The sequence below is a fragment of the Vipera berus genome, assembly GCF_964194415.1.
Source record: "Vipera berus genome assembly, chromosome: 2".
Lineage (NCBI taxonomy): Eukaryota > Metazoa > Chordata > Lepidosauria > Squamata > Viperidae > Vipera > Vipera berus.
The window spans coordinates 249,927,319-249,946,354 of record NC_138203.1 but is presented as its reverse complement, the minus strand read 5'-3'; the positions used below and the strand labels follow the sequence as shown (position 1 = coordinate 249,946,354).

At 39.8% G+C, this 19,036-nt stretch overlaps 1 long non-coding RNA gene across 1 annotated transcript in view; it reads right to left on the bottom strand.

Moving 5' to 3' along the window:
* The window catches only part of LOC308661418, a 17,800-nt gene extending 9,602 nt beyond the window's left edge, over positions 1 to 8,198 (bottom strand). The window contains exons 1-2 of the long non-coding RNA XR_014024946.1: positions 6,641 to 8,198; positions 4,675 to 4,890 (exon numbers count right to left, since the gene is read on the bottom strand). This is a non-coding gene — a long non-coding RNA (uncharacterized lncRNA). The remainder of the gene's footprint in view (positions 1 to 4,674; positions 4,891 to 6,640) is intronic.
* Positions 8,199 to 19,036: the final 10,838 nt, after the last annotated feature.

Genomic DNA, 19,036 nt, shown 5'->3' with positions numbered 1-19,036 from the left:
TAGCGGTTTTTCCAGCAATCCCACAGGAGAATGAAATCATCACAAAAGCTGCTGAAAAGATACTGAAAATTAAGGTCCTAACCTGCCTTGCATAGGGAATCTCTGCTGGTGAGAGGTCACAGAGCAAAGAATAACATGTTTGCCTTGAGAAGAGGCTGCCTGAAGCCAAGAATAACTGTTTGTTTGGGCAATCCCTGTGTGGATTGCCTCCTGATTGGAACTTGCTTGAAAGAGTCCATTGGTTGGGGAGATAGATATGCCTACTAAAACAAATAAAGCACCATGTGCCACACTTTCTGAATGTATTTATTTTGTTGACAGAATTGCACAGATTTGAAATGGTATGCCGTGAGAAGAATTGTGACTTCTGGACATTCCCAATAGCAGAATGGGACAACTTGCCACAGCCAACTCGCCGTGGGGCAACTCGCTGCAGGATGATTGAATAATTCTATTTAATTATTTCAAATAAATACAAAATGATTTTTGCCATTCGCATTTCATGTTGTCCCTCCTTTTGCATCCTTTCTTCAATGATTCTATTTCACCGTTTCTTTGATATTGCTATAACTCTTGTCCTGCAGCTTGTTGTCCTGTGGAGAGCTGACTGTGACAAGTTGGCCATGGTAGCCGCAGCAAGTTGGCCATGGTGAATTGTCTTAAGACCCATAAATTTACAAGGAAGTTCACCACAGCTCATATGCAGCTGTCTTCTTTTAATGCAGTACTTAAATAATGTAGCTGTTGAAGGATGCTTGTGGTTCAAGAACAGCACCCTTTAATACCGTAAAATTACAACAGCACTTTTTTCCAGTGCTGTTGTAAACTTTGAATGATCACTAAACGAACGGTTGTAAGTTGAGGACTACCTGAATATCCGAGAATGGGGTCACCTCAAAATGGAAAAAAAAGAGCTTTCCTGATTGCATTGGGGGGTCCAGTGCACAATACAGAATGTCAGAATCCCCATCTTTGTTCAGGAAAGTAGCTATTCCTAAAGGGATGGGCTGATAACCACTGCACTTCGTGTAAATGCATCTCCAGTTTTTTCAATGACCAATCAAAAAGGAAAAAAAGGTTGAGATTGAAATTGTTTTCTGGACCATATATATATGTGTGTGTCTGCATAAAATACCAGGCCCAAATCACCTATCAGAAACATCTTCATCCTTCAAGTACTTCAGAATTACTGCTTCTTCCTATGAGATTCTGAATTACCTGGGGGGTGGAGTCAATATTTAAATATTCATTGCATTGCTCACCTTTCTCAAGGAGCTCACAATCCAGAGCAAATGAACAGGGCTAAACATTTAAGTGAATAGGAGTAATAAATGTGAACTTGGAGTTTTGAAAGAAACTGAAGAGGAGTAATAAATGTGAACTTGGAGTTTTGAAAGAAACTGAAGAGGAAGTAAATTACAGAGAAACTAAATTCTTTGACACATAATAGGGATTCTTGTTACTGAGGTTTCTTGGTCCAGTAAAAAGGTGTCTAGATAATAATCAAGCAGCTAGGCAAGTTGAGAAACAAGGTAGAAAGGCTGGGTCAAGGAATTGTTCTCCTTTTCTAAAAAAAACAAACTATTTTTAGGTTAAAAAAATGCAGTTAGGAAAATCAGCTATAAATGTAAAAATAAGGCAGGGGTGAGAGTTGCATACAGATGACTGTTGAATGGGAATTATGGGTAGAAGAAATGCGGGGAATGACAGGAGAGTATTAAATAATGCATGACAAAGAAAATATTTGGCTTCAATACAAGAACTTGAGACATGGAAATGACAAGAGTTTCAGACCAAAGAAAGTCTTCACATATTTGGTGATGTAATGACCGTCCACATTTTGTTCATTTTAAAATATATTAGACAAATTCATAGAAAACAAGACCATCAAATAGCCACTAGTTATGATCAGTATATAACCTCTGCAGTAAATTTAGTAATAGTTGATTAAACGTTGGGAAACACTGGTAGGAATCTGCTCTTGGACTTGGTTTGCATAGGTGCTTCTCGCTGCCATTTGTTTGGCAACTGTTGGAACAGAATATCACGTATTTACAGGGCTTTTTTTTCTCATTGTACACTCAGAACGGAGTTCCGGCAGCTTTTTTGGATGGAACCTTGTAGGGTAGGCAAGGCGGGTTGTATGACATGTGTGAGTTCCGGCACCTTTTTCTTTTACAAAAAAAGCACGGCGTATTTATATACCTTTGGGTCAATCCAGTATGGCACTTCTTCTGTTTTAAATGTTAAATTTCTAGCCTCATTAGCATAATCCAGAGAAAATTGGATCCAGCTGAACAGAAAATCAACAGTTAAGTTGCCTCATTCCGAATATGACAGATTGGAGGGAGCAACACTGGTGTGATGGAGAACCTGTACTAATCACATCAATTGATATAAATTACTTTGACAGCTCCACTATGCAGCTGCCAGTAGGATTTACACCTCATTAAGCTTCCAAGAGCTAAATGAATCAATAGGCTCAGCTCTACCATTTTTAATTAATTGTTCTAGTAATAGGGCAAGAGGAACATAGAAAGATTTCATCAGAACTTTGCTTCACTTTTGTAGCTCTGGACAAGTTCACAGATACAGTCAATTGATTTAAACATGATTCCCTTTAAAAAAACTAGAACAATAAATAATGCATTGTTACTTGTGACTGATGTTGCCCTTTTGGCTGTCCAAAATACAAAGTAATCCTTGTTTCATTGAAACCCTTAGATCTCTGGTATGGTTTTTAGCAGACATATCTAAGCCCTGGGAACCGAGTGAAGGAGATGATGTATTTAAATGTTACACTAACTAATGGTTTAGTATGGTATGAACAAACTGTCCTGAATGTTGGTGTTAAGAGCTCTATTTTTGCCATCATCTTTTCATGTCCAGCTCCAAGGCTTAGAAGTAGGGATTCACTGCTAAACTATCTCCAAAATCTGGAGATTCAGACTCAGTGTTTAATCCAGCAATACATATACACTCCATAATGTGAATCTTTAAGGTGAAAGAAATCTCATCCAGTATAAGTTGAATCTCTGTTCCTTTATCTGCCTTTCTTTTGCTTGGTTGAAGCTTGAGTCATTTGTCCTTATCCAGACCATTAGCCACTGATTTATAGCTTGGAGAATGGGAAGAGGCTGCAGATGGTTTGTGGGATATAGTTAGTGTGTGTCTTTTTGAGAATGGAACATTGGAGGCAGACAAAAAAAAATCCAATTTGATATTGCACTAAAATACATATGAAGGTCTCAACTCTTTTTTTTCTTTAAACAGGAAAGAATCAACAATATTGGAATCACATCCTCTTTTAAAAAGTATTATGCCTACTCGTTTAGCTAATCCCCCTTCCTTCAACATATCATCTAGTCATATTAAAGCACATACAGTCTCATTTCCCCATAGAACCTGTCCAAATCCTGTCCAAGACAGTACAAAGTGGACCTCCGTTGTCTATGATATTTAAAACCAGCAAGAGTTTTGGTTATGTACAAAAAGCAGATTTTATTATGTACAAAATATTGTGCAGATGTATCAAGATGACTGATTGAGTAGGCTCCTTATATGGCTTACAACTAAATAGGCAGTTTGATTATTTGAAAAAAAAATTGTACATGTGCAGTAATGGTACGAAAAAGGAGAAGAATCCTATGAACATTAAAAAAGTCCTGTTGGGTCAACTTATGACCCATTCTTAGTCCAACATTTTTTTTCTTATATAATGGTTCTGAGCTGCTCACAAGTAGAAAGTGGACATATATCCCTCCCTCAAGGCTCTTCCTTTGCGAGTAGTATTTGGAAGTATGCTACTCCCAACCAGGAATGACAATCAATCATCAAAACCAATAGCTTTTGATAGACCTGTCCAGCATGAATGTATACTATCATCTATCTGTCTGTCTTCTCTCTCTCTCTCTCTCTCTCTCTCTCTCTCTCTCTCTCTCTCTCTCTCTCTCTCTCTCTCTCTCTCTCTCTCTCTCTCTCTCTCTCTCTCTCTCTCTCTCTTTCCTCTCCTATTTATTGCATATAGCCTCTTATAACAGGGGTCTTCAAACTTGGCCCTTTTATGACTTGTGGACTTCAACTCCCAGAATTCCTCAGCCAGGTACGCTGGCTGAGGAATTCTGAGAGTTGAAGTCCACAAGTCATAAAAGGGCCAAGTTTGAAGACCCCTGCTCTTATAGCTATTTAAGACAGTGCCCATTCCTATGTTTTGTGGCAATTAATCCCAAAGATTGATTATGCACTATGTGAAGAAATGTTTTGTTTACTTTCATTCTTAAATGATATGCTTGGAAGGAGTTGAAGAACAATGGGTAACGGTGGGTGGAATCAGGCATTTGGGAGGAGGGGAATCCATAAACTGCTCACCTCACCTAAATATATACCTAGACATTCTTTCCCAACAGGAAACTTGGTTACTACCATATGTACAGATTAGTTAGGGAAGTGTTTGTGCTTTTCTAGGATTCCCAAAGCTTTGAAATATCTAAAATAAAAGGTAGTGTTCTTTGCGTTTACTTAGAACTAACAGTGGGGTTCGTAGACACTGATATTTGGCAGCTACCTGTGGCCCTGCAGTAAATATAACTTTTTATTTATTCTCATGGGTGTTATTCTTATGATTCCTATGATCTGGAGCAAAATGCATCTGAAAGACATCTTGAAAACAAATACCTGGAATGGCCACTGCCAGAGATTCTGCAGACTCAAAAAATATTCAAAGTTTGCTGTCCTTACTGCAGAGATGCCAGAAATTAAAACAAGATCTTACTGGGAATCTTCTTCTTTTCTTTATCAAGTTGAACAATAGCTGCTTCAGTTTCTCTTAGTTTTTCCTAACTTTATAGTCCGTGCTCCTCCACTGAGAACTGGTGCTCAATGTGAGTCATACTGAAAAATAAGCGACTTGAATTTCAACGGAAGTTTTTTAAAAGGTAAATAATGCTCACCCAGCTCCATTTTATTAATGGAAAACATTCAGCAGCCCTTCATTACCCTTATTTTAATTTTAAACCCTAAAATCATTGTTGGCTTATCATTTGTAAAGTCAATTCTGTTTCCATTCCTAAGCTAGAGAAGAAAGTAACTGGGCAGTTTTTGGAAGTGCTCTGAATAAAGCTGAACAATTGCCTTTCCATCCGGCTTGATGGCTTTACAGAGGCAACTAATAAGCCACCAGTGAAACCAGTTGGTGAACCAGATGGAGCACAAATCTAATCCAGTAGAGTTCCTATTATGCAATGCCTAATAGTTAATCGTTCTTGCTGGTGTCCTGCCCTCTGCTTTGGTTCTCTTCTTAGGCAGACGCAAGAGACAGCAGGGTGATCTTGGAAACAGCAGCATATACCATGCTACTTGTCCTAAGCTGCTTAAACCAGCCTGCTGTCTCTGAGTACAGCTATTACCAGTATAAAGTGATCAGCCTTTGTATCTGGAAAGGAGATGAAGGGGCATCTTATTCATGGTCTCTGGAAGCAAAATCTCTTTGTCTAGCCTGCCTGTTAGCTGCTTAGGGTCTTAGGCAGTCAGTAGGTGACTAGGGCTTTGCTGGGCTTCAATTTCCAAGAGGGGAAAAGATAGCCTTGTCGGCAAACCTTTATTTAAAATAACCACATCTTTTCCCTCTGCAGCCGAAGCACAAGGCTGGGAAAAGGCACATGAGATTAAAGTGCTTGCCAAATATTCCAAAGCTCCTTTTTCCCTTCAAAACAAGGCACGGCCAAGCCCAGTAAGAGTTGGACTTGATAATATTAGGAGCCATGACATGATATCATGAATCAACTATACCATTATTTAACAATTTATTTCTTCTTATGATGATGAGAGTTGGGACCATAATTTCTGGTGTTAAGCAAGGCAATTGTTAAGTGAATTGGTTCTGATTTTATGACCTTTTTTGGCCATGGTGAGTGAATCGCTGTGGTTGCTAAGTGAAACACAGAGTCATTAAGCGAATCTGGCTTTCCTCATTAACTTTGCTTGGTGGAAGCCAGCAGGGAAAGTTGCAAATGGTGATTATGTGACCCTGGGATGCTGCATCCATCGTAATTACATGCTTGTTGCCAAGCACCAGAATTTTGGTCATGTAACTATGGGGATGCTACGACAGTGCTAGTACATTTTTTTCATTGCCATTTTAACTTTGGTTGCTAAACTGATGGCTGAAAGCGAAGGACTATCTGTAATGACTTTCCCAGATCACGTTTTGAAAGAGGACCTATTTCAAACCTGGGCTTCATGTTTAAATCCTATTCACAGAGATTTTTAACTAACTGGTGGCTTTCTACCTTGCAATAGGGTATCGTCAATTAAGAAAGCATTTTCTGAAATACTGTCATGAGACAAGGAGATAATTTGTTTTTAATTTCCTTGTTTAATACTTATTTATTTATTATTTATTTATTATTGGGACTTATATGCCGCCCTATCTCCTGAAGGACTCAGGGCGGCTAACAACAATAACATACAATAAATACAGAAGTTAAGATAAAATTAAAATTAAAGGCCCCTGTACAATAAATTAAAATTAAAATAAAAATAAATTAAAAATTAGAGTTAAAAAAAAAGAAAAATTAAAAACATAATTAAAATCCCTGTCAGTCCAGGTTGCATTTCCTTCTCAATGCCTCTTTTTGCTTACCTTTCCTCTTTTCTTCCCATTTCTTTTCTTTATTTTTCATCCAAACTGCTAATCTCCAGAAGTTGTGAATGCTCCAACATTGGAAGTTTTTAAGAAGGGATTGGACAACCGTTTGTCTGAAATGTTATAGGGTTTCTTGCCTGACCAGAAGATTAGAAGACCTCCAAGGTCTCTTCCAACTCTCTATTCTATTCTATTCTATTCTATTCTATTCTATTCTATTCTATTCTATTCTATTCTATTCTATTCTATTCTATTCTATTCTATTCTATTCTATTCTATTCTATTCTATTCTATTCTATTCTATTCTATTCTATTCTATTCTATTCTATTCCCAACAAACACCAGGCAAGGAATCCAGGCCATTACAGATTATAAGGTGGCTCCATCGAGTTGCAAGGGCGACATAGACTTCCTAAACTAGCCAAACACATTTTTTGAAAGATTCAAGGCATCAAATAGCACCCCTACAAGGAAATCTGTGCTCCATCCTGATGAGCAAGTGCTTAGCTTTGATGTCACCTCTGTCCAGAGAACACTGTGGAAAGTTAACATTCAGAAGGCAGCAGGCCCAGATAATATCCCTGGGCATATTCTTAGGGAATGTGCAGATGAGCTGGCTTGTGTTCTTACAGATATTTTCAATCTCTCATTGCAGTAGGCAGCAGTCCCATCATGTTTTAAGATGTCCATTATTTTGCCAGTGCCAAAAAAAGTCTACAATTACAGGTCTCAATGATTACCATCTGGATGCACTGACAGCCATCCCTGTGAAATGCTTTGAGATGCTGATAAAGAATATTATTGTATCTAGCCTTCCGCCAGCATTTGGCCCTCTTCAATTTGCTTACCAACCAAATTGCTCTACAGAGAATGCTATTTCTTCTGTTCTCCATCTGAGCTTGGAGCACTTAGAGGAAAGAAATATTCATGTGCGAAAGCTGTATCAACTTCATTTCGGCATTTAATACAATATTTCCCCAGCATCTAGTACAGGGGTCCCCAATGCTGGGCCATGGACCAGTAACCGGGCTGTGGCATGCCAGCAACCGGTCTGCACAAACAAGGAAAGACCCATTCACAGGATGCAAGCAGTACACAAAACCACGTCCCCTCAGGTCCACAGAAAAACCTCTCTCCACGTAACTGGTCCCTGGTTGGGGACCTCTGATCTAGTAGATAAACTGGGCCTTTTAGGCTTAAACATTCCTTTGTGCAACTGGATTCTTGATTTTCTTATTGACAGGCCCCAGTATGTGTGAGCTGAGACAAATATTTCTAACACCATTTTCTTGAGCACAGGTTCTCCTCAGGGCTGCGTCCTAAGTCTGCTGCTGTTCACCCTGTTGACCCATGACTGTTAGGTTTGCCACCAACCATATTGCGAAGTATGCAAGCGATACAGCAGTAGTGGGCCTTATTCAAGATGACAGTGAGGATGCTTAGTGCAAGGAGGTTGAGGCTTTGGTGAACTGGTGTAAGAAAAACAGCCTAGTTTTAAACATTGGAAAAACCAAAGAAATCATTGTCAATTTCATAAAAGGCAGACACAGCCACACTCCTCTGTGTATTAATGATCCACCTGTGGAGAATCAAATTCCTGGGTATGCAGTTAACAAGTAGGCTGGCTTGGTTGCTCAACAGTGAGACACTGGTGAAGCAGCCACAGTAGTGCCTGCATTTTCCGCATCGCATGAGAAAAGCACATCTTCCTTCCCCTGTCCTTATTACTTTCTACAGAGGGACGATTGAGAGCATCTTGTCATACAGCATCACAGTCTGGTTTGGAAGCATCACTGCTTCAGACAGGAAGGCGGTGGAGACAGTGGTGAGGATGGCAGAAAAGATTATTGGCAGTTCCCTCCCTTTCATCCAGGACATAGCACATAAGTGTTGCTTAAGCAGGGTCCACAAGATTGTCTAGGACACTACACATCCTCTTCACAATCTGTTTTCTTTGTTACCTTCTGGGAGGAGGCTTTGTAGTATCCGAAGCAGAACATTCAGATTCAGTCACAGTTTTGTTCCATTCAGTATTAACCCTGTGAACTCTCAAGCTTCCTCTTTCTACCATGTATTCAAGATGGACAGTGATTAATAATTATATGTATTTATATGTAAGGGTGTAGGTATATACATATGTTATATATAGAATGTTTATATGTGTATTGTTTATGTGTACACTTTTGAGAGTGTGTAAGGAACAGTAAGGGACGTGGTGGCTCAGTGGGTTAGGACGCTGAGCTTGTCCATCAGAAGGTCAGCAGTTTGGTGGGTCGAATCCCAAGTGCCGCGTAACAGAGTGAGCGCCTGTTACTCGTCCCAGCTTCTGCCAACCTAGCAGTTCGAAAGCATGTAAAAATGCAAGTAAAAAAATAGGGACCACTACGGTGGGAAGGTAACAGCGTTCCGTGAACCTTTGGCGTCTAGTCATGCCGGCCACATGACCACGGAGACATCCTTGGACAAGCGCTGGCTCTTCGGCTTTGAAACGGAGATGAGCACCGACCCCTAGAGTCGGAAACGACTAGCACGCATGTGCGGGAGAACCTTTACCTTTACCTTTAAGGAACAGTAAAAAATGACAGTAAAGGTTATCTCATCTCATCTCATCTCATCTCATCTCATCTCATCTCATCTCATCTCATCTCATCTCATCTCTCATCCATTCCATTCCATTCTGTTTTTATGTCTTTGCTTACAAGCACAGGATAGGTGTTTTGGAAAGAAAAGATAAATTCTATCTTTTTAGGATTCAGATAGAATAGAGTCGGAAACGACTAGCACGCATGTGCGGGAGAACCTTTACCTTTACCTTTAAGGAACAGTAAAAAATGACAATAAAGGTTATCTCATCTCATCTCATCTCATCTCATCTCATCTCATCTCATCTCATCTCATCTCATCTCATCTCTCATCCATTCCATTCCATTCTGTTTTTATGTCTTTGCTTACAAGCACAGGATAGGTGTTTTGGAAAGAAAAGATAAATTCTATCTTTTTAGGATTCAGATAGAATAGACCCTCTTAATATTGGTTTCCTTCTCAGATACCTTATGAGTGTGGTTGCGTTGTAGCAAAAAAAAAAAAAGAGTTGCCGTTCCTGCTTGTACAGTGCATGAAAGTAATAATCGTGTTCACTTTTAATAGCAATGGAAATATTAGACAAAATGAAGCTAAAGTCCTAGCAGAAGACATGGCGTTTAGCAAAGATTAATAATTTATTTCATTCACCTTTAATATTTTAATTTTATTTCAATTATTACTTAACAGTTTGAACAAGAGTTCCTTCCTGCTCAAAATGTCACTGGTTCCTAAGGGAAATCCCCATAGTTTCCCTTGCAAATATAAGAAGGTTTAAACAGTATTGATTCTCCTGGATTTAAACCACGTCCACAGAGAACATAAATTCCTCTGCCCACCCTGACTGCACATACCTAACTGAAAAGGTGGTAGATCCTTTTACACACTCTAATTGCTTTGGGGTTTCCACTCACAGAATTCCACTTGGCAACACAAAGCAAGAAAAAGCATGAAAACCACGTTCTTCTGTGGAAAGTCACTTCACACCTCAATTACAGCTTCTGCCAACCACTTCAGATGTGAAGTATAATGTTTTCTCCAGCAAGAGGATGCTATTAGCACAATATGTTGTTAGCACTGAGGCTGCAAACTGAGCAGCACCAGGGGAAATCACGTCGCAGTGGAAACTCTGCAGATGTCAGCATTCATATCACTCAGAGGAATTATTTCCATGGATTCAAATGAGTGTCTCTCAAACTACTGTATTGGCCTCAGGTGACCCAGGTTGTGAAAGGATGCATGTCTGAAACTGCCAGATTAGGACATTACATGTTTGCAGAAAGGCCTTCTTGAGGCAGCTCTGAAACTGTTGCACATTTTGGGGGAGGGGGGCTGAAAATTTAACAGTTGGGACCCAAATTTATTTAACTAATAAATAAAAATTTTGGGGGGGGGAAATGGAAGCTGTTTAAAAAATTATGTTTAATAACTTAGAAAACTAGACTGAAAATAACTGAATAAAACTGAACAAGGACAAATGCAAAACTTTTCACTTAGGAAACAAAAGTCAAAGGCACAGCTACAGAATAAAAGATGCTTGACAAAAGTACTTGTAGAAAAATGGTCCTTGGAATAATAGTTCCAACCTAACACGTTATTAAGTCAGTAGTGCAATGTGGCTGCAAAACAGAGTTGCCTGAAGAGAAAATTGAGAAAATTGGCCATACCCAGACAAGATTGCAGGCTAATCTAGACAGACTGGAAGGCTGAGAAGAGCAAGATATGAGAGAAGGACCATTGTATCAAAGGCACACAAAGTCCTTATCCTCTGCCACTCGGCACTGGTGAGATCAGACCTGGAGGATTGTGCACAGTTCTGGACACCACTTTTCTGGAATGCTATTGGCAGGTTGAAGTAACCTAGAGAAAGGTGACAAAGATGATACTTGGGGTTGAAGATGTTCTTCAACTTGAGGCTGTGCTTCAGGATAAGCTGAAGGAATGCTCATTCTGGAGAAAAGACCACTGAGGGGAGACAAGGTAGACAAGGTAGACAAAGTGGCCAGTTATGACAGACCTCCCCACAGTTACTTATGACCCGATTTCAAATTTGGTTGGCCACCCCTCCCCCTCACGGTCACATCATTGCACTTTGGGGGCTTGACGACTGGTCCACAGTTTATTTATTTATTTTTATTTTATTTTAATCCCATTTATATCCCGCCCTTCTCCGAAGACTCAGGGCGGCTTACAATTTAAGCACAAACCAATGTGCTTAGCAATAGCCTTCATTCTATGTATATGCCTGCTTATTATTAGGGCTTTCGCCCCCCCCCCCAAGCGGCATTATTACAAAGTCAGCTTATTGCCCCCAACAATCTGGGTCCTCATTTTACCTACCTCGGAAGGATGGAAGGCTGAGTCAACCTTGAGCCTGGTGGGATGCGAACCTGCACTAATTGCAGGCAGCTGGTGTTACTTAAGGAGGCATTAGCCCACTGCTCCACCAAGGCTCTTTGACTGTTTGCAGCATCCTGCGATCATGTGACCACGATTCGTGTCATTTTTGCTGGAAATTAGTGTTTACTTAATGTTTGCTTAGTGTTTGCTTAATGCCTGCTGCAAAAAAGTTGTAAAGTCAGATGCAGTCACGTGGTGACCCACTTAATTACTGGCATGACTTATGATCGTGATTCCGGGCTTAATTACAGTTGTAAGTGGAGGGCTACCTTTACTATTGAAGGTTGCAACACATGATCCCGATCTTTCTGTACTTTCTTTCCAACTCTGCAGTACTGTGATTCTATAAGTATAGTTTATAAATCATGGGAAGTAATTCTTCCTTTTTATTCCATATGGGTCAGTTCCTGTAGAGTTTTGGGCACCCTTAAGGATAAGAACTTGGCTCAGATTATTTCCTCCTTTCTTGATCTATCTGTAAAAGGCACCTCTTTTCCTCTGCTCAGAAAGGGATTTGGAGTAATTATGGCTAATGTGGTCTGAGCAAAGGGAGACAGCTGGGAGAAGAAGGTAGAGCATTGGAGAAAAGAAAAAAGATCCTCTTCTCTAATCAGATGCCTGTAATGTCATCTGGTTTACCAGGAATGTTACCAGCCTTTGAATATGAGTGGGTGGAATTCAACATTTGTTAAAGGAAGCTAGCTAGCATTGCTGGACTGGTTGGCATACCACTATGACATGTGACCATGATAAACATTGGAAGCAGAGCCTCCTTAGTTGGAGTCCAGGTTGTGAAATGTTTGGCTGACTCAATATGTTGTTTTAAATAATGTTTTAAAAGCTTATTATTTTCCTGGATTTTAATCCAAGTGCTATTTGTAATTATCTATACTGCTTTGTCGAACAGAGCTGGCCATTACTTAAATTCTGTAGCAATTTATTTTATTTTTCTTAAAACCTGATTTTTGGTGTTACAGTACAGACAATCTTCAACTTATGACCCCAATAGAGCCCCAAACTTCCATTGCTATTTAAGACTGTTGTTAAGTGAGTTTTGCCCCATTTTATAACCTCTGTGAATCATTGCCGTTAAGTTAGTAACACAATTGTTAAGTGAATCTGGCTTGCCCGTTGGCTTCGCTTATCAGAGGGCTGCAAAAGGTGATCACACGACCCTGGAAGACCGCAACCATAATAAATATGAATCAGTTGCCAAGTGTCTGAATTTTGATCACGTGGCCGTGGGGATGCTGCAGTGGCCGTAAATGAAAAAACTCGTCATAAGTCACTTTTTTCCAGTGCTGTTATAACTTTGAATGATCACTAAACGAATGGTTGTAAGTCGAGGACTACATGCATATTGATACTGGAGTCCATGATTTTCACTGGAAAAAAGTGCCTAGTACAAAAAGCATGCCTGAAGGCCTGAATGAACAGAATTGAACTGATCTGAAGGAAGAGATGGATGAATCTTTATATGCACATCTACTCTAATGGAAACGTTCACATTTTTCTTTGCTGTAAACATCAGCTCCAGAAGTATCCAGAAGTAAGAAAGAGACCCAGGGAAAGTGAACTCTACCGATGGTTCACTTCTCCATGTCTATTGTAATTCCAGGATTGGGGGAAAACACAGAGCTCGGCACCCTTCTGTCCATCTCCCGCCTCTTTCCCTTTCCTCCTGCTTCCATTCTGCTCAAAATCCTTCCCTCCAAACACTGAAAGCCAACAAAACAAGTTAAAACTAAAGCAGAAAATCACATCGGAAACTCCAGTTTCCTTTCAAATCTTCAACTATACCTGGCTGGACAAAATTCAGCATTGGATGATTTAAAATGATTCAATAATAAGGCTGGTACTTAGAGACAGGGTAAAAGGTAAAGGTAAAGGTTCCCCCACACATGCGTGCTAGTCGTTTCAAAGCCGAAGAGTCAGCGCTTGTCCGAGGACGTCTCCATGGTCATGTGGCCGGCATGACTAGACGCCAAAGGCGCACGGAATGCTGTTACCTTCCCACCGTAGTGGTCCCTATTTTTCTACTTGCATTTTTATGTGCTTTCGAACTGCTAGGTTGGCAGAAGCTGGGACGAGTAACAGGTGCTCACTCTGTTACGCGGCACTCGGGATTCAACCCACCAAACTGCCGACCTTCTGATCGACAAGCTCAGCGTCTTAACCCATTGAGCCACCACGTCAGGGTACATGTCAGGGTACACGTGTTCATTTACACCCCCCCTCCAAACCTGGAAGAAACAGCCTCTTCCAGAGACACCTGTGCGAGAGATGCTTTTTCCTGCTCTCCCTCCCTCCCTCCCCCAATCCTGTCCGCTTCTCTGGCTTCAGCTCTGCAGGAACAGATGGGCTAATCATTGTTCTACTTCCACAGTGAAGGCCCTCCCCCCCCCTGCTTGTAGCTGTAAGCCTTCTGCAATTCTCATACAACAACAGCGTATGGCAGGCAGGGCTACGTCCAGAAAAACACACACACTCTGGTTGATCTAGGCTCACGAATGGGACTCTTTGTCGCCAATTACTACAAAACTGTGACCAGAAACTAATTATGCCAGTGCTGAGAAGTGGTATGGAGGGAATGGGAGGCCTCCCTAATCTTGGCCAACATCAAGAATGTTTAAGGGTGGAATTTATGGGATTAGTTCCTCGTTTGGCTCGCAAGTGATTTATGCTTACAAGTCCCATTAACATTTATGACTCACTGACTGGAACCATCTTTGTATTCGTGTTTAATTAGACAGCACATTGCTCCATCTTGTCCCCAGCTTCAAGTGGAATGGGACGATTATCCTTCTTCAGGCAGACTCCATGCCAGGAGGCTACTTGCTGCTCATTCGCACATGAAAACAGCATCATCAAGAAGGTGGTATCCTTGTGCAAAACTGCTGCCTGAAGAGCACCCAGACAGCTTTATTGCCTGATGTCTCAGATTCTCAGCTTTTCAATAAGCACAAATTGCAGTGCAGCTGCCAAGATGCTGAGCAATCTGTTATTAAACTCGTGGATAGCCAAGTGCCCACTGGCTTCAATTAGGTAGAAGGCTGCTTTGCTGTATTGGTGCTGCTGCACGTTTCTTACTTTGGGAAAACCGATAGGCGTTCAGAAGCCTGGAGGATTAAACATGCAATAAGCTTACATTTAGAGAGACAAACACAAACCGTATCAAATAATACTTCCTGAAGCAGAAAGCCAGTTTGATGCATAGGTAGTCCTTTGCCTTATGGATAGTCACTTAATGAAGGGTCAAAGTTACAACAGACCCCCCCTCCCCCAAAAGTACTTACAACCAGTTCTGAAGTTTCAATGGCTGCCCTCTGGTGGTCTTGTGACTGCATTTCAGGCACTTAACAACTGGCCCACATTGATGGGGCTGATTTATGACTTTTCCCCCCAAAACCAATATTTGCTTCTGGTTTTCATCAACAATACCCCATAGCAAACAATGGCATTGCTTAAGGACTGTGGGGTTCACTTAACAACAAAATATTCACTCTACGATGAGCTATGGGAATAGGATTTTTAAATTTTTCACACTAATGGCCGTTGCAGCATCCCTGTGGTCATGTGATCAAAATTCAGACACTTGGCAACTGACTCATATTTATGACAGTTGCAGTGTGCTGGGGTTGTATGAACCCCTTTTGGACCTTCTAACAAGTCAACAGGGGAGCCAGATTCACTTTACAATTGTGTTACTAACAACTGAAGTTATTCGCTTAACAACTGTGGCAAGAAAGGTCATAACATGAGGCAAAAATTATTTAACAATCGTCTCACTTAGCAACAAAAAATTTTGGGCTCAATTGTGGTCATAGGTCGAGGACCACCTGTAATTGTGACTTGTCACTAAGGGACACAAGCCACTCTTTGTCAAATCCCCTGAAATTCCATCTTGCATCCTCTAGAGATGTGGACACCCCAGGTTGAGAACCTGTTTCTACATTCATTCCACTCCTCTGGGCTGTTTTGAGGGTGTCCTGCCATGCATGGTCCATTCTAAACAGCCAACCCATTTATCTATCTGACCTGCATTTGCCGTTTTTTTTTTGGCCTTGAGGCACAACTTTCACTGGTGGCAAGCTGCACACTCAAGTTATGAATCCATTGCCCTGGTATATTCAGTGCTTATTGAAGCAATCAGAACCTCATCAATGTTACCTTCACTTAATCCAAAATAAAATCTATATAGCTTTCAAGGACAAGCGAGAAAGATTCAAAGTTAAGTAAAAACTAATATGTCATGTCACTCTTGCTAACATTTTAAGAGTGTGGGGCATCATCCAGAAGGCTTTTCCCTCCTGAGTTTAGTCAGAATTTACATTATATAATCTGAACTGACAAGCATTCTTGTTCACACTAAGACACAACTGATTTGGCCCAGAAACTGATTTGAAAGGGTTACTGAATTGACTCTCACATGATTCAGTCTAACCAGTATTCTGCTTTATTGCAGTCAATTGCCAGACATACTGAAAAGCAAACATAAAGACTAATTCTGTGGGGTACTTTTGTCCCCTTCAATAGATCATTAATAATAATGACTCCACTCAGGCTATGACATTCACAATAAAATAGACCTATTACTTTCTGTAGATGTTGATCCTGCTTCTCTGACCAATTTGCTCTTTTCTAGAAAAAAATTATCACCTCAGATTAGATCTGCAATTATATAAGATTCATACTTATTAACATTCATACTTATTATCAACTTCCCTCCGCCCAATACGCTCCCACAGAGAGGGTCTCCTCAGGGTGCCACCGGTCAAAGAATGCCGACTGGTGGCCCCCAGGGGGGGGCGTTCTCTGTGGGCGCTTCGGATTTATGGAACCATCTTCCGGTTGAGCTCTGGATGGCGCCCGACCTTCGCTCCTTCCGGCGCGATCTAAAGACCTATCTTTTTGAACAAGCTGGCCTGGCCTGATGGGAGGGGTTTGGGTTTTTATTACTTTTAAATGCGTTTTAATCTATCTAAGAGTTCTGGGCACTTGTTTAATCTTTTTTAATTTTTGTATTGTTTTTTTAACATGTATTGCCCTGTTCACCGCCCTGAGTCCTTCGGGAGAAGGGCGGTATACAAATAAAATCAATCAATTAATTAATTAACATGAGATAGAAAGCTTAACTGTTCACTTATTAACCTTGCGCTTTTAGAAGCCAACTCAGTCACAGCATTTTCAGAAGATCCTAGCGTTCTGACACGCCAAGCTAAATTCCAGGCAATGGAAATTCATCTCTGTATATTGTGTAACATACATAGCACTGTTTTTTTCCCCCCAGAAGGATAGTCACGTTAAGTTTTGATGTTTTTACTTCAGCCAACTGATGAAAATTTAAATGATTATAAACTAGGTGTCAAAAGACTTAATTTTTGTTAAGAAGCTTTAGGGTTTGGTAGCACTTTGACTCTGAGGTGGAACACAAAATTTGGACTGTGTATGGGTGTGCACGGAGCCCTGTCAGCAACACCCAGGAAGCAGCTATATCTATTCCTGGATTAGTGCAGCTGTTTTGTGATCAAGGGGAAATCAACTTGTTATGTTTAAGGTATTACCATATATGCTCATATTTTATATTAATAAATACCAGTAAACTATAAACCAATGCATCTGCTGTTGAAAAGCATGAAGACCTGAGTAGGAACATCTGCCCCACAGGTGTTAAATAGGAACTGGAGGCATCATAAAGGGAAGCATGTTCTTTCCTTATAAATACTTTTACAAATATTTTAAATAAATACATTTGGAAAGAAAAGCAGTAACCTAAATCAAAGATTGACAATCGTCTGATAGCTGAGAGGGCTGTGGCAATGGGTAGTGGTGTGGTTAAAAGCCACATACAAATAGGATCAAGATTTGATGGAGTTTTGAAGGGATTCTGATTTGTGCATTCTTTTTAAAAAATATTTATGTTGAACCTATATTGGGGCTTATATGGGAGGAGTGTTACTATGATCTTGTAGAATAACTGTTACTGATTATTGTAGAGAAGCACATTCTAATGTTATTATTTTAAGGAAACACTTGGAACATAATATGCTGCTTTCAGAGGCAGCCTTATGTCATGCCTGCAGTCAAAAACTAGTTCTAAAATTTCATATATTTCTAAAACAAACTGAAAGCTGTTGTTTTCTCTGAAGAGTGAACAATCCTAAATATTGGGAGTATAGGTGAAAAAGTCAACCTCTAAAGTCACAATAAAGTAAGACCAAAGTAAGAAATTTGCTCATGTAGGAAAAGGATGGAATAAAGGGTGTTATATTTTCATCAATATAGCAGTCAATTCTCAGTGAGGAAGCACACTTCACTGCCTGTCACAAAATGGCGGGCTGAAAATGAGTAAGAGGGCACTTACCTTTTGCCTTAGGAGTTTCAGTGCTTGGAAAATTATATCCATGATACCTCCACAGTTTTATTTTCAAATTTGCACAAACTAAACACATTGACCTAGCTGGTGTCTTAGGTGCATTGTCTGTGTAGTTTATTATGTTATCACTATTTCAAATAATATGAAACAGTATTTATAGTTCAGGATGACAAATTATGAATAGGGACATGCATATTGTGTATCCTGGATGCAAATGAAAAAATGCAGCTTTGTCTATTACTAGCAAATATTGTAAAAAAGAACATGATTTGGGTACCTAGCCCTCAATGAGAATGCTCATCTTTGCTCTTCAATCACAATGCATCTTTTATTAAGCCACTGGCATAATTACAACTATATTATTTCCTACATTTCAACCTGCATTCTAACCAGTGAATCACATTTTCTCCAGCTGAGCCACAGACCAGTAGTATAAAGGTAATCTATAATCAAATATTTACTAATCCGCAGTGAAATGTATGTTGTATGCTCTAAAATAATAATAATAATAAAATAATATTGCCAAATAGTCACATCTCACAAATGACGATTTTGATGGATAGAAACCTATCAATTTTACTCCATGAGTTTTGATTCCCCCCCCCCCTTTAAGTTTCCTAATCTTATTTTTACATTTTTAACTAAGGCTGGTATGCACATATTTGTACTTAAAATTCTCATTCATCTAAATATATATAAGGTGGAATTTTTTGACTATATATTCAAAGAGAATACATGCCAACTCCTTTTCTTTTTTGTCACACATGTGTAGCTAAAACAAATATCTTAGCTGTTTTTAATATTGTTTTTAGTCAATAATGTTTATATGTATTTCTCCTAATTATACCAACATTGTTGATTCAGCTTTGGATATTCACATATTGATTTTCTATGTGGTAGTGAATGATCACAGCAAAATCTTTCAATTTATATCATACACATATCTCAGCATACACACACATCCTAATTTATGTTCAAATTTTTGATAAGACAATTACACTGCATAATTTGCATAAAAATAAATACTGAGAGATATC